The sequence below is a fragment of the Pseudoliparis swirei genome, chromosome 2 (assembly GCF_029220125.1).
Source record: "Pseudoliparis swirei isolate HS2019 ecotype Mariana Trench chromosome 2, NWPU_hadal_v1, whole genome shotgun sequence".
Lineage (NCBI taxonomy): Eukaryota > Metazoa > Chordata > Actinopteri > Perciformes > Liparidae > Pseudoliparis > Pseudoliparis swirei.
The window spans coordinates 5,829,268-5,843,910 of NC_079389.1; the positions used below are offsets into that span (position 1 = coordinate 5,829,268).

A 14,643-nucleotide genomic window follows, 5' to 3' on the forward strand; every position below is an offset into this window, starting at 1 on the left:
TTTATTTCCACAACACCGCCCGCGCTCCAGAGAGGAGCCGCTGCCCACTGTGTGCTTAAATATTAACATGGTATATATCGTGCATGCCCGAGAGAGCAGATAACATATCTCGGTGTGGGTCGCGTGTGTCTGTAGGCACAGATAAGCACATGCGCTTAAATGTGAGGGCATGCTAATAGATGACAACTCGTTTTATTACTTTTTTTAGAAATATATTTGAATTGAATGGTTTTTATTGCACTTTAAACAACTGGGGGGCAAATGGTACCTAGCTACGTAGGGCATGACGTTTTAGAATTGATTTCGCTTCTTAAGTTTAATCAGAAAGACATCGGAAAGACAGCAGCTCCCTCGGCTTCACAGAGCTTTAAATCAAGTTCCCTCTGATTCTTAACGAGGGCTGGGTACCGAAAACGAAATAATATGAATATGAAATAATAAATTAGCCATTATAGCCATGTTTAAGCTAGCTCGTAACTACGAGCTAGTTTAAACTAGGGTGACCAGATTTGAGTGTGGGGGGGGGGGGGGGGCTGGGGGGTAGCGGAGCATGCCGCACCATGACCATGTGAATGCATACAAATGTTACAAATGAAATGACACAAATGACTATATGAACATCTATTTATTGAACTTTAACAAGACTGCAAAGTGCAAATGTAAAACACATTTTTTTTGTGGCATTTAGTCCAGCGCTTCTTTAATGTGTCTTTTCCATATATTGAAGCAATAATGATAACAAATAAAAAAAGATGTCATGTGCTGTAAACAATGCAACTAGTGGAGGCGGCAAGGTGCTCAGTGTTGCCAGATTGGAGATGGTGAAGTATCGTACCAAAGGCTCAAAATGGTTGTATTTGGAGGATAATTATCGTGTATCTGGCAACCCTGAGATCGGTCGACCAATGACTGCTCTCTATACCGTCAGAGCTCATGCAAGAAGGTGGAACGTAAGGGAGATACCATTTCCAAAACTTGTAAGGGGTAATAACTAGTTTGTGAAAACCCAGAGAAACAAATAGCCGACTAAGCAAAATCCCGACGTTTTTGGAATCCCTGCCGGACGAATGTTTTAGGTCTCAAAAAGAGGACATGTCCGGGGAAAAGAGGACGTCTGGTCACCCTCTATAAACATGGCTACAATTCATATTGGCACTGGTTTTCTCTCATAGCTATGAGCGAGTGCGAGTCACGAGCTAGCGCAAGCTACAAGCTAGCGCGAACCATGAGCTAGTGCGAGCTCACGCGAGCTACGAGCTAGCTTAAACAGCTATGAGCGCGACGGTCTGATATCCGTTTGTTGTCAGTGCTCCATGAGAACGGCTTTTACAGGGAATATGGTGGAAGATGTTTTTAATATCGTCACTTTTTTGTATTGGTTCAGGCACCGTTTAGGCACCGGTATTGTTTTAAAAGTACCGGTTTCTCACCGGTATCGGAAACAACCCAAACGTTACCCAACACGCAACTTAAAGGTTGTCATGGCATCATGTTTATTTTTATTTTGTACAACCCAAAAAGCTCTTACAACCTGCTGTACACTATCGGCTCTGCACCAACAGCAACTAGCTGGTGAACATGGTACATGCAATATTAGTTATTATATTAGGTGGAGACCAAAAACAAAGATAAAAGATAGAAGAAAAATAACTCTTAAATGAGCGGTAATAGCTCTGTAACGACTGGATTTGGAAATAAGTCACAGTTTACTAACGAGGTCAATTCAAAAGGAGAAAATATGTTGAAAATGAGTTATTTTAGGTCTGCGTTATCGTATGGCCATTATATTTTTCAGTATAGAAGCTGATTACTTCTTCTTCTTCTACTGATGGGGTTGGGGGTTGGCGACTGAAACGCTCTGAAGGGACATTTTCGAAGCTGAAATATTTAAATTCCTAAATTCAATTAAGCCCTTTGATCGCCGCACGCTCGACCTTTCTATTGTTAAACACGAGTCCGGGTCGATTAACGTTGCGATACTCAGACACTTAAGCTCAGGAACCACATGAGGAATGTATCATGTCAGCACAGCAACGTGTGTGTGTGTGTGTGTGTGTGTGTGTGTGTGTGTGCGCTCTAACCCTTAAAAGAGCAGGCATTAATGGATTGTGGCCTCTGAAGCTGCCATCCAGGACGACAAGCACACACAGCTGCCTCTTCTTCACCTCTCAGGCTTTTGAGCGCGGGTGGCGGTGTGTGTGTGTGTGGGTGTGTGTGTGTGTGTGTGGGTGTGTGTGTGTTTGGACTTCACAGACCGGTTCTGGTCAGCTCTCCCTCTGCGGCTCCGGAAAACCACGTGTCCGTGTGGGTGGATGCGTCGGCGGAGGCCAAATGTTACCGAGTGAGAAGTGTGTGGATAGTGTAGGGAACCAAACTCTCCATCACGTATAATAATCTTACTCAGGTGTGTGTGCGTGGGTGTGTGTGTGTGCGTGTGTGTGTGTGTGTGGTTGTCCTGCACTAGGAGGATTACTGTAGATTTACAAGGTCTGGTAAAAGTGAGCAGACCCCCTGGGGACCCATACTCAATCACTATCACAATGAAACACTGCTAATTCCTATCTAAAGCTGCCCCCCCCCCCCCCCCCCCAGGCAGAGCAGGAAGCTCCGATTAACGGGCAGCGAGGACCACATCCACGTCATGTTGAGTCACTTCTGTTCATTCCTGTCCGAGTCCATCTCCCCAGCGCCCCCGGTCCACTCCTCTCTCACGTCGTTTCCTCCGAGGTAACTTCACGAGACGAGAGCAGTTTGCGTCCTTTGTCTCGGGAAGTGCCCCCCCCCCCCTCATTGGCTATAGCCGTTGAATAATTCAGCAGTTTCAGAACGTAAAGGGGGATCGCTTTAACTCACGCCTAGCAGGTTAATGTCGGGAGTTTGCCGAGGCGGTGATTCATAATGTCAAGTACGAGCGGAGCAAACAAGCACACGGCCGCGTTCACGGCTGACGGCGCCGTGTACTTACTCTCTTATTGCCGTTTGCCGTAGGTGTGCGTCAGTGGCTGTGTTCTGACTGCTGCTACACACACACACACACACACACACACACACACCCCTCCTTCCTTGCTGCTGCGCGAGCACATTCATTTAGCGGCGAGCTTTAATTGGACACGGACTCAGGGACAGAAACCTCCCGAGCTGCATGAATATTTCAGAAGAACGCGTCGGGCACGTTGGCCCATGTGACCGTCCCGCTCTCCTTTTTGGTTTCTTTTTCACTCACTTCTGTTTTTTATCACATAGAATGAACCCTTCTGTGTGTACACACACACAAACACACACACACTCACACACACACAAAGCTTTCTTTCCCATCGCCCATTAAGGGGGATGAATTATTGGCAGCCAAATCCATTTTACTCCGGCGCACACGCGTGTGCATGCGAAAGGCTGGCAAGCAAACACGCGTTGCACACACACACGCGGAGCCTTTAAACTGGGGCGCTAACGTAACGGGGGTAATGATTTCTGCATTATTAATGAAGCGGGCTTCATACTCATCCTAATTGAAAATGTTCTTTCATCTTCAACCGCTTGCTCATTTATCCTCTCCTTCAATGCAGGTGGTGTCATACATATAGTGTAGAGAACACATGTAATGTACACGTGTGCTACTCGCATGCGTAACCGGGCCCCACACACACACACACACACGCAGGATTTTTTTGTTGCTCCCGTCACGTGGTTTTCTTGTTGTACTTTTAACCTTTTAAGCACCAAGCTTTTTTTAGGCCTCTGCTCCGAAAATGGCAAACCCAAACTAAAAAGGCTGTATCCCTGCGACCACTAGGGCTACTTTAATCATTGTTACATTTTTACCTTTTTAAATATATTTTTTCTTTTGTTCAGATGTGTAGATATCAGTCTATATGTTACTGGGTAAGAGTAAATGAAGATGGCACACAGAAAAAATATAACAATTTCAGGTCCAAATTGAAAATAAGCACTTCCAGGATGATTATATGTTTGGAATGAGGCAGTTGAAATATTTACAACTCTCACAAATCATATTAAAATATGTTAACATTCTTCCTGCAAAGTTTGACTTGAAAAAAGTGAAGCAGAACAAAGTTAGAGAGGTTTTAGCACAACACAAAACTAAAATGTGTCAAAGCGGATGGAGGTGAAGTAGGAAGAATCAATTAAGGAAGCATGTGACCCCCGGAACACTCCGACAGATGTGAACCGCTGGAGAGACCTCACTCTCACTTTACTTTTTCTTTCTTTCCAGGGCATACGAGTAAAAACTAGTTTGAATAAGAAACTGTGTGTGTGTGTGTGTGTGTGTGTGTGTGTGTGTGTGTGTGTGTGTGCGTGTGCGTGTGCGTGGGTGTGTGTGATCAAGGGCACGGTGCCTGGGTCTAAGCCGAGGGCTGTAGTGTCATTCCCATCTCTTGCCCCGAGCCCTCGCTGGAGATGTCCCTTTACCGACTGGATGGATGGGACGGGTCACCGCCTCCCTCCCTCGCCGAGCCTCTCGCTCACTGTCAATTTTCTATCGCCTCGATTTAGCATCACATATCTCTATTTATTTATTTCAGTTTTTGCTTTTTTGAGGAACACAGATGTGTCCCCCTTGTATTGGGTGCAATTTGTTTTTAGAGGTCAGAGTGAAGAAGAAACTCAAAAGCAGAAAGACAGTGAGCAAAAAAAATCTTTTTTTACTCACTTTTTTTCATATTTAAAACCTAGAACAACTCAATATTTAACCAGCACAACAGAAAATAGCATATTTTTCCTCTCAGAAACAGATGGTAGAGACCAAAGAAACATTGCGATTCAATCTTCTTTTCTCATATAAATTAAATGCAGTAGGACTGAGATGCTCAACGTTGTATATTAATAAATCAGCTCCATGTATTATGCAACACGGACACCATGGATAGCATTATGGAGTGCACAGGCCTCGGCACAGAACACCGGTCTTAACCATGAGTGGTGGTGGTGTTTGCTTAAGACCACATTTCCTCTGTGTGCGGTTGGATTGTGTATTTAGGAGTTTTCCCCCTCAGGCTGTAAGTTACACGCCCGGTAATAGAGGTCGCGAGAAATGCTGGTTCACAAAACCCCGAGGACACAACCCCCCCACGGCACACTCAACTTTTTGAAGAGACGGCTCAGTTTCAGAATGTAATAATTATTTTCTCAGAACGGAGGGGAGGAGGGGTCTGGATGTGTTAATGGCGTCCGCTCAGCGAGGGCCTGCTGTCTGGATCATTCTTTCACGTTTGGTCACGTTCGGACATCAAGATAAAGTACAACATCCTCATAAAGTCACGACATCGATCGTTCCTCAACCTGTCAATCAAGTGGCTATCGGTGTTACCATGGCGGCGAGGGTCCCCCTATTTTTTGTTGTAATGTGGTAAATGACTATTCTCTGGTTTTAATGAAATCTCGACATAATAATATTAATAATAATAATAATACCAACAGTGGATTCTATTTGTAAGGCACTTTTCATCCAAGAATCTCAGAGTGACACAGAGCCAGTACATGGTTAAAACTAACTATAATTTAAAACAATTTAAATTTAAAAAAGGAATATATCCAGAGGTGTATAGAGGCCCATCTCCAGTGTTCTAATGGTACATTGTGTTATCGCTTTAGAAGACTAACGGTCGGATAGAAAACCCTTGAAAACCCTTTTTATGTGAGCGCAGCTGAAAACAGTTATGCTGGTGAGAGAAGCTCTAAAACTGGCCTTCCTTTGAGCCACAAGTTTAAAGAACAGCATTAATATTTACAATAAAAATCATTATTTCTGAGCTTGTCAATGTCTTGACTATATTTTATATTCATTTTCCAATTCATTTAATAAATAAAAGTGCAAGTTTTCATGGAGAACACGACATGGTCTGGGTGACCCCAAACTTTTGACTGGTAGTGTGTGTATTGTTACATTTACGAAGGACTCGCTGTGCTCCACCATTTTCTGTCCGACACTGAATCCCCAGCGGACTGTTCACTTCCCAACGGGCCTGAGGGTGTACTGGTCCATGTGCCCCCCCCCCCCCCCCACACACACACACAATACACCGGGTATCAACCCACCGCCGCTGTTTACCAGACAGCCAACAACGTCTCCAGGAGGACTTCCTGTCTCGTTGTGTTATCCATATAAACTGTAAGCAGGCCTCAGGGAATCACTTTTTTTAAAAGATGTCTTCTGCTTCTGCTTCTGTAAATTAATGAGAGTCACACTAATCCTCCCTAGCCTTTTGGATTACCTGAGTATTGAGACCACAGTGTCTGTGAGCAGAATGCAATGCCCTTGTTTTTTTACGTCTCTTTCATTCTCCGAGAACCCCCCCCCCCTTCCCCTCCTTTTTTTTAGTTGTATTTGTGTGTCTCGGGCCACGAGAGGGAAGAGGGAGAGGAGCACGGGTGATAATGACGTGTCAAATTAGGAGCGATGGAACCTGCAGCGAGTGTAAACACAATCCTGAATGTTCGGATGACATATATATATATTTTTCAAGCTGCATTTCTACTGGGGGGAGATTAGCCGAGTGACAGCTCAGCCGGAATCTCCTGGATCACAGCTGCACACACACACACCTACACACACACACACACACACACACACACTAAGGCGGAGTGAGAAGAAATCACTAGCTTTTTAATACTGCCAGCAGACTGACACACACATAGACAAATACAGAGATACACACACAAAGACACACACACTCACACACCCACACACACACACACACACTAAGGCAGAGTGAGAATAAATCACTGGCTTTTTAAGACTACACAGCAGACTGACACCCACATAGACAAATACAGAGATACACACACTCACACACACACACACACACACTCTCACACACACTCACACACAAACACACACACACACTATTTGGCTATCCCATGATTTAAAATGATTCTCCTCTTCCCGGCCCTTCTGCCCCAGACATGGTCCAAGGGGCTTGCTGCATATGGACCCGTGTGTGTGTGTGTGTGTGTGTGTGTGTGTGTGTGTGTGTGTGTGTGTGTGTGTGTGTGTGTGTGTGTGTGTGTGTGTGTGTGTGTGTGTGTGTGTGTGTGGCCTGCCCACACCCCTTGAGCATGATGGATGGTGCTCACACACAACCTTGACTTTATAACTTACGGGGACTTTATTTGCATTGTGTTTCCATTACCAGTAAAAAAAAAAAAAACCTGCCCATGATGTCGGAGCGCCGTCGACTCTTCAGTTGTTAGGATATTAGGGGGCCCCTGTTCCTCAGTGGTATATTAGGGGCCTCCTGTTTCTCAGTGTTATATTTTCTCCTCGGCGGTGAACGGCGCTGCTCATTTCCCAAACTTCGGCTGTAAAATAAAAGAGCCATTTACAAGGAACAATGTCCCGGTCGACCACGTCCCCCCCCCCCCCCCCCCACTGCCGGAGAGATACTATTGAGAGTACCGAGTGCATCAATTTGGGCCTCAAATGACTTTCTCCAGCCGGCCAAATCCTGACAAGCTTTCTGTTCTCCTTTATCACTGAGAGAAAGAAAGAAAGGATGAGCAAGGGAAAGAGAGAGAGAGTCAAGTCAAACAGCTACTGTCTCGGTGACACCCTTTCTCACACAGCAGGGGACGTCTCGGTTCTATAACGGGGTTCTGGTTAATTTGAAGTCAATTGGAGAGTTATTAAAAGGATCTGAGTGAGCGCTGCTGAACTTGGTCAAGGGCAACAAACGCACCGACAGAAAGTGGACCGCCACCTTCAGGCACACTTCAAAGTTTCTATGATTTGCCCATAAAGTACTTTTAATACTGAACGTGTAGATTTGCAGATTCCATCCTGTGTTTAAGCCTCAAATACATTTGCCTGCAGTTTCCTCCTGAGCACCTGCTTATATTCTGTGGGGTGGATTTCATCGCGGGGGAATTTGCTTCATTTCTACGTATTGTGTTTTTGGGAGTTTTATCTTCCGAAAGCTTTATGTTGCCTTAGAAATTACTCCAATATGTATGCAAATGTCCACATCCGCTGCCACACATTTGATTTCCTTCATTCCTCTATTGTTCTCCGATCCTTCTGTGGTCCTCAGGTGCAGCTACAGTAGTTTAATGTAACACCGCTATGCCTTACAGCACAATGTACAGCGTGAGCACCACACGTCATGTTGGGAATGAACATGAATAAAGCGAGATGCAGGGAAATGGAGGCTTGGGTTTAATTCCCATATAGTATGATATGATGAGTTACCGCCCTGATATGAAACAAACAAACTATGGCCAACATATACACTACCGTTCAAAAGTTTGAGATCACTTAGAAATGACTTTATTTTTCAAAGAAAAGCACTGTTTTTTCAATAAAGATAACATTAAATTAATCAGAAATACACTCTCTACATTGTTAATGTGGTAAATGACTATTCTAGGTGGAAGTGTCTGGTTTCTAATGAAATATCTCCATAGCTGTATAGAGGCCCATTTCCATCAACTATCACTCCAGTGTTCTAATGGTACATTGTGTTTGCTAATCGCCTTAGAAGACTAATGTCTGATTAGAAAACCCTTGTGCAATTATGTTAGCACAGCTGAAAACAGTTATGCTGGTGATATAAGCTATACAACTGGCCTTCCTTTGAGCTTGAAGTTTGTAGAACAAATTTAATATTTCAAATATTAATCATTATTTCTAACCTTGTCAATGTCTTGACTATATTTTATATTCATTTGATAAATAAAAGTGTGATTTTTCATGGAAGACATGAAATTGTCTGGGTGATCCCAAACTTTTGAACGGTAGTTTATATACTGAGCAGAATTTAATGGGGATTAATGATTGGCCTCAATATATAGGGAACGTGTCGAGTTATACATTGTCTTTTGAGAGACTTATGTGATCTTATGCTTGAACAATCTGTGGCCGAGCCAGGATTAGATCTAGTTGTAGTTGTGATTATTGTAAACCCAGAAAGAGGAAAAGAAAAGCGAGTTTTTAAGTGTGAATGATTTTCTTTTGTTGACCCCTTGAGTATCAGCTGGAGGGGAATTAACACATTTCCAAAAGGTTTTAGTATCACGTGCACAACAAGCACAAGAATGTTAGCGTGACATAATCAGAGCAAACGGGTCGACCCGTTTTCATAGCTCCGCCCCCAATGAGGATATCATTAAACAGACAGGGTTCAATGAGAAGGGGTTTGAACCCCTAAACAGACAGGGTTCAATGAGAAGGGGTTTGGCACCATTACAATGTGCACACGTCACTGGATCACATTAAAGAAACCGTAAGATGTGATTCATGGTCATCTGTTCACCACGGACTCTGGACCTTGGGAAGTGTATATTACACTGTGTGTTTGTGAGAGGATAGTGAAGAATCTATTCAAAATGTCATAATTCCCTCCTTTTATAAGTGGGCCAAATCATCCGGCTAAAGTCTGGTAACTTACTTCCCATTGTTGGAGAACACCAGCCCACACCTTTCATCCTACTCGGTAGCGTTGCCTCATTTCTCTCGCGCCCCGCGGGGGGAACGCGGCCCGCCGTTGGGAAAAACCTCCGGTGCAAAAATATTTGATGCTCAGCGAATAACTGCATTTTCTGTGAGTTATGATAAAAAGTTAGAATCGACTAGAAGCAGGAGAAAAGGAAACTCTCACACAAACACAATAACAAGGCAGTGGAAGAAGCAAACACCAGGTAAATTACTCAATACTTCTTTGAACTGTCAGCGAAAGCCGCCAGAGTCGGGAAACAATCGGCGTTGCAGTGGAGACATTATCCAGCTCTGGCAGATATGATGTGTGTTTACTTTACCATCACATCACCGTAACACTCACTCCAGCTCTATTTGTTTCTCTACGGCTGCTCGTACAATCCCCAATTCATATATATATTTATATATTCATATATATGTATATAGATATTCATATCTATATATATATATATACATACCAATGGTTTTCAACTTTGATTTTTTGTGTGAAATATTTTACCTACCCCCAAACCAGTACAAAGCATTTTGGGTTGAAAAAAAAATGTAATACGCAAAAGAAAAGATAATGTATACAATTCAGTTTATGAACATACACTTATATATCATTACATATTTATTAAATAGCTATTTTCAAAGGCTTTTTTATTGGATGCTCATTTTAAATATATTTAAAATGAATCTCATGTACCCCCTAGAAGGCCTTCACGTACCCCCTAGAGCAGGGGTCAGGAACCTTTTTGACTGGGAGAGCCATAAAAGCCAAATATTTCTAAATATATTTCATTGAGAGCCATATCGTATTTTTAACGTATAATATATTAAATATGGCACAGCACGTTGTTTTGAAGTCAAACCTGCGTTGTTATATCTGTTTTCCAGTCCTAAGAGACGGAGAAACACAAAGAGGAAGGTGGATCCTCACGAGGAAGAAAGTCCAGCAGTTTTTGTCTGGACAGCAAAGCTAATGCACCTCCATCTTTAGAGAGGAATGATCAGCACTGCTGCACATTTGCATATAAATGAGAAACGGTTAACTGTCAGTGGGAGAGAATGATGCGGCGACGGAGAAATATGAAGTGGCACGGCACAGACGGAGAGATTCAAAAGTCCCGGATCAAGTTTGAGGAGAACAAAGAGGGAACATTAATACACATTCACACTTCAGTGAAACACGCTGAACACATGCACACGTCGTCTAAAATGCATACGATTATTGCAAAGATAACCTTTCAGTCGGTGTGTGGTAAATTGTGACCTGGGAAAAAATGAATACATTATAGATCATTTGGGATTATAAAATAAATACAAAATGTTCAACGTTCATGCAGAAAATATCTGATATTATTGTTATTATCATTATTTAAAAAGGACCATGTCCAGTTAAAACATAACTGTCACCATGTGATGCTCTGTACCAGAGTGTATAGCGTCAGCTAATGTGCATCTGTAGTCCCTGGACAGACCATAATAAACATAAAACATAAAACAATAACACATAGTATTTTTGTTGATAGTAGGATAAATACACCCAATGCAAAGTTACAGTACGGCATTTTAAATTTAAGAAGAAAATACCATTTAAAAGTACGTATTAAAAAACATTAAAAGTAAGTATTAAAAACCATTAAGAGTATGTAATACACACCATTAAAACCAAGTAATAAAAACCATTAAAGGTAAGTAATACACACTGTCAAAAGTAAGTAATTAACACTTCTATTGTATTCTATTCTATTGTCACTTCAAGTCGGCTTCTGTTGCACCAGATCTTGGGCCCACTGGACCGGAGGAGAGTAGCACAAAGCCCGGCTACGTGACCGTGGTCCGGTCCAGTGGATTCCAGACAACAGAAGATGGATGACACGGCAACTTAGTCCCTCTCATCAAGTTGTAATCTAGCAGTCGGTGTCATTTCCACTGAGTCTGTAACTGAGCGTGCATCATTAAGTGTGTTGTTTGAGTGTAACATGAACACTCAACATCCATGCACATTCCAGCGTTGTTGGACGCTTTGCTGTTTTAAGTCTCCACCTGGAACAGAAGGCTTGAAGACTCACAGCTGAGCTGAGGTGATTCACTTTTATGAACTCATCAGTCGAGAGAGAGACCCCCACAGAGAGGGAACGAGCCGGCGCTATAATATGATTATTAAAGGCACGTGAGCTTATTTTGAAGATTAATGCGCCCATGTTTCGTTGTATTTACTGCTCTGTTCATCAACTTGTCACACGTTACCTCAGTACATACATCCGTAAAGTGGATCAGGAGAATAAAATGTAATTTGCCTCTAGATTACGGCGGGTGTTTTTCATGTTATTCCAGGGTTTACTCGCAGCGTGAATCGTTTACTATAGATTCTGCACAATTACCTCCAGGGGTCAGCCACAGTATACCCGCACTGCTGTAGCCATAAACATCTCTGCTACAGCCAAAGACACATCGGTGAATTTCCACTTAAAAAATCCATATTTTACAGTGTAGCAAACTAAAAAGGGATTCTTTTTTCATTTAGAAATAGCGGTTAGAAAAATGACCAATTGTGGAGAGAAAAAAGAAGATTCCCGAGCTGGAGAGTCGGCCGCACAGGGAGATAGAGAGTGGCTGAGGATGGGGAGAACGAGAGAGAGAGAGATACACTTATTAAAGAGTCCTTATCTGCATGTAGATATCATTGCACGTCTTCGTGGCCTGCGAGGTCCCCCGCCTCCCACCCAACATCTGATGACTTCATTAGGAGAGCAGGCAGTGATTAGAGACGAGAGGCAGGCGAGAGAGGGGAAAGCAAGGCTCACTTGTGTGATATACCGGTTGTGAAAGGATAATGGGGTTTTGATTATCGGGGGGGAGAAGAAAAGAAAAGCAGGAGTTGACTGAGGCGACTCCGGGCGGTCGGGTCGCTCTGTGTTTCCACGTGAATGTGGGTCATCGTAGCTCAGCGCTCCATATTTATGGGCTTGCTTTAATTTCACATATCTGCCTTGACGCTGAATGTAATCAGGTTTATCCATGACACACACACACACACACACACACACACACACACGTGGGAAAGGAGCGCTGCAGCTTATCGTGCTGCAGTCAAATTCATCGGGCCAGAGGGCAATTTCCCAGAGTCTGACAGGCGGCCGTGAGGGAGTGTGTCCGTATGGAAACATCCTTCTCACTGCGGGCTTGTCTGAGAGTGGCTGGACAGGATCGCTACTAAAGGTGTGCTGTCCCACAGGTGCAGAGGGAGCTCTTGTGTGAGTGTGTGTGTGTGTGTGTGTGTGTGCTGTCAGCAGAGGGAGAGTGAGAAGTGAGGACTGCAGTATTCCTCCAGCGGAAAGCATTGATTTTCCTGCCCAGCGTGTGGATGTGGAGAAATGTCAGCCTCTAATTGAGTTGATAAAAGCGTTTCGAGTTCCAGACATAAATATATAAATATGGTTTTCCTCCCCACGAAAGGCCACCGCAATAAACAACTCCCATTTAGGGGCGTGCGAGGAAGGAAAAGGTCTGCCGGGGTGGAGGGAGGGAGAGAGAGAGACGTAGAGAGGGAGGGGGAGAGAGAGAGAGAGAGGTAGACATAGAGAGGGAGAAAGGAGACAGAGAGACGGAGAGAGAGAGAGAGAGGGAAAGATACGTAGAGAAGGAGGGGGTGAGAGAAAGACGTAAAGAGAGAGAGAGGGAGAGACATAGAGAGGGAGGGAGAGAGGAGACAGAAAGAGAGAGAGAGAGAAAGACATAGAGAGAGTAAGAAAGAGACGTAGAGAGATTTTATTTTTCAAAATCACTTTATTTACATATTTTAAATGTTTACATTTTTTCAAAATAAAGTGTTAGAAGTCACATGTTTTGTTAAAAATAAATACATGTTATTCTGTACATATACACCAACTTCTCTTCAAAGACGGAACAAACACAATCATTAAAACAGCAACGATTCATTAAAAAGAGACGTTTAAAAAACAGACGAGAAACAAAACAAAGCAAAAAAACAGAAACGAATAAATGAATCTGAAACACACATTGGGGCTTTCACACGCCCTGTCTCACCAACTCCCAGAATGCACTGAGAGACAGAGAGAGAGAGAGAGCTCTGGGATCAATAACAAAACAAGATATCTATATAAAGTCTCTAAATTAGTCATCAGAGTACACAAAGTTATTACAGGAAACTGCTCTTTAACAATACCGATCAAGTCAATATGATGTATTGACTGTGGCGGCTGGGGCGTGGTTAGGCTCAGCTGTGGAGGGGTGTTGGGAAGGGGCTCAGGGAACAGGTGCCGGGAAGAGGCCTAATTGTCCTCAGCTGCAGGGGATCAGCTGATTAGAGTCTCTGCCCTTTGTGAGGTGGCGTCAGGATGGAGAGCAGAGGCCCCGTCTGCAGGAGAATACAGGAGATTATGAAATATGATCCTTGTGTGCTCGGCCTGTGGCGCTTTGGGGAAGAAACCACAAACCAGTGCGTGTCCGTGGGTGTGAGGGGGGAGAGACACGAGAGAAAGACGTGGAGATGAACATGACGACAACAGCATATGTGTGTGTACGGGTAGGTGTGTGTGTGTGTGTGTGTTTTAAGACAATAAGGAGAAAGAAAAAAACACTCAAAACGAGGCAAATCCTCACAATTCATCACACAGAAACTAATAAAGTACATTTCATTAACTTAAAGCACTAGTATAGCCGCATGGGACAGGCCTCTTTACATTGAAACAACACAACTACCGCAACAACAACACAACACTAATGTTTACACGGCACGAACAGAAAACAAGTAAAAACTACTCTCGCACTATGACCTTTTGACCTTTCGAAGGTCGCCCACGACAAAAAGCCTCTTCGAAGCTGATGGGGTGTTTCTTCTAAATATTCTATCTTTATTTCGGGACCCCGGAGCGTCACTGGTTAAATCTTCCGATTTGGTAATCTTGAGATTTGGAGGCCGGCTCTGGAAATGCCGTGTAGGCCCCGCCTCCTTTGTTTCAGCACATGCCTAAAGTCCTACAAGGAGACAGATGCTCATGCTGTTTTTTCTTCTTTTTTTTCTGGAGATTTTCCTCCTCGTTCTTTTATCGTGTGATATTTTAATAATTTAGCCACGAAACTAAATTGCCAAAAAACACGTTTTTCCGTGCTTAAGTCACCTGGATAGAGTTCATCGGTAAAGGTGCTTCGCGGTTACGTAATCGAGTTTAAAGTTGCGAGGAGTG

At 43.4% G+C, this 14,643-nt stretch overlaps 1 protein-coding gene across 1 annotated transcript in view; it reads left to right on the top strand.

The window, feature by feature from the left end:
- The window catches only part of il1rapl1a (interleukin 1 receptor accessory protein-like 1a), a 187,264-nt gene that overhangs the window by 65,115 nt on the left and 107,506 nt on the right, over positions 1-14,643 (top strand). The window lies entirely within an intron of this gene.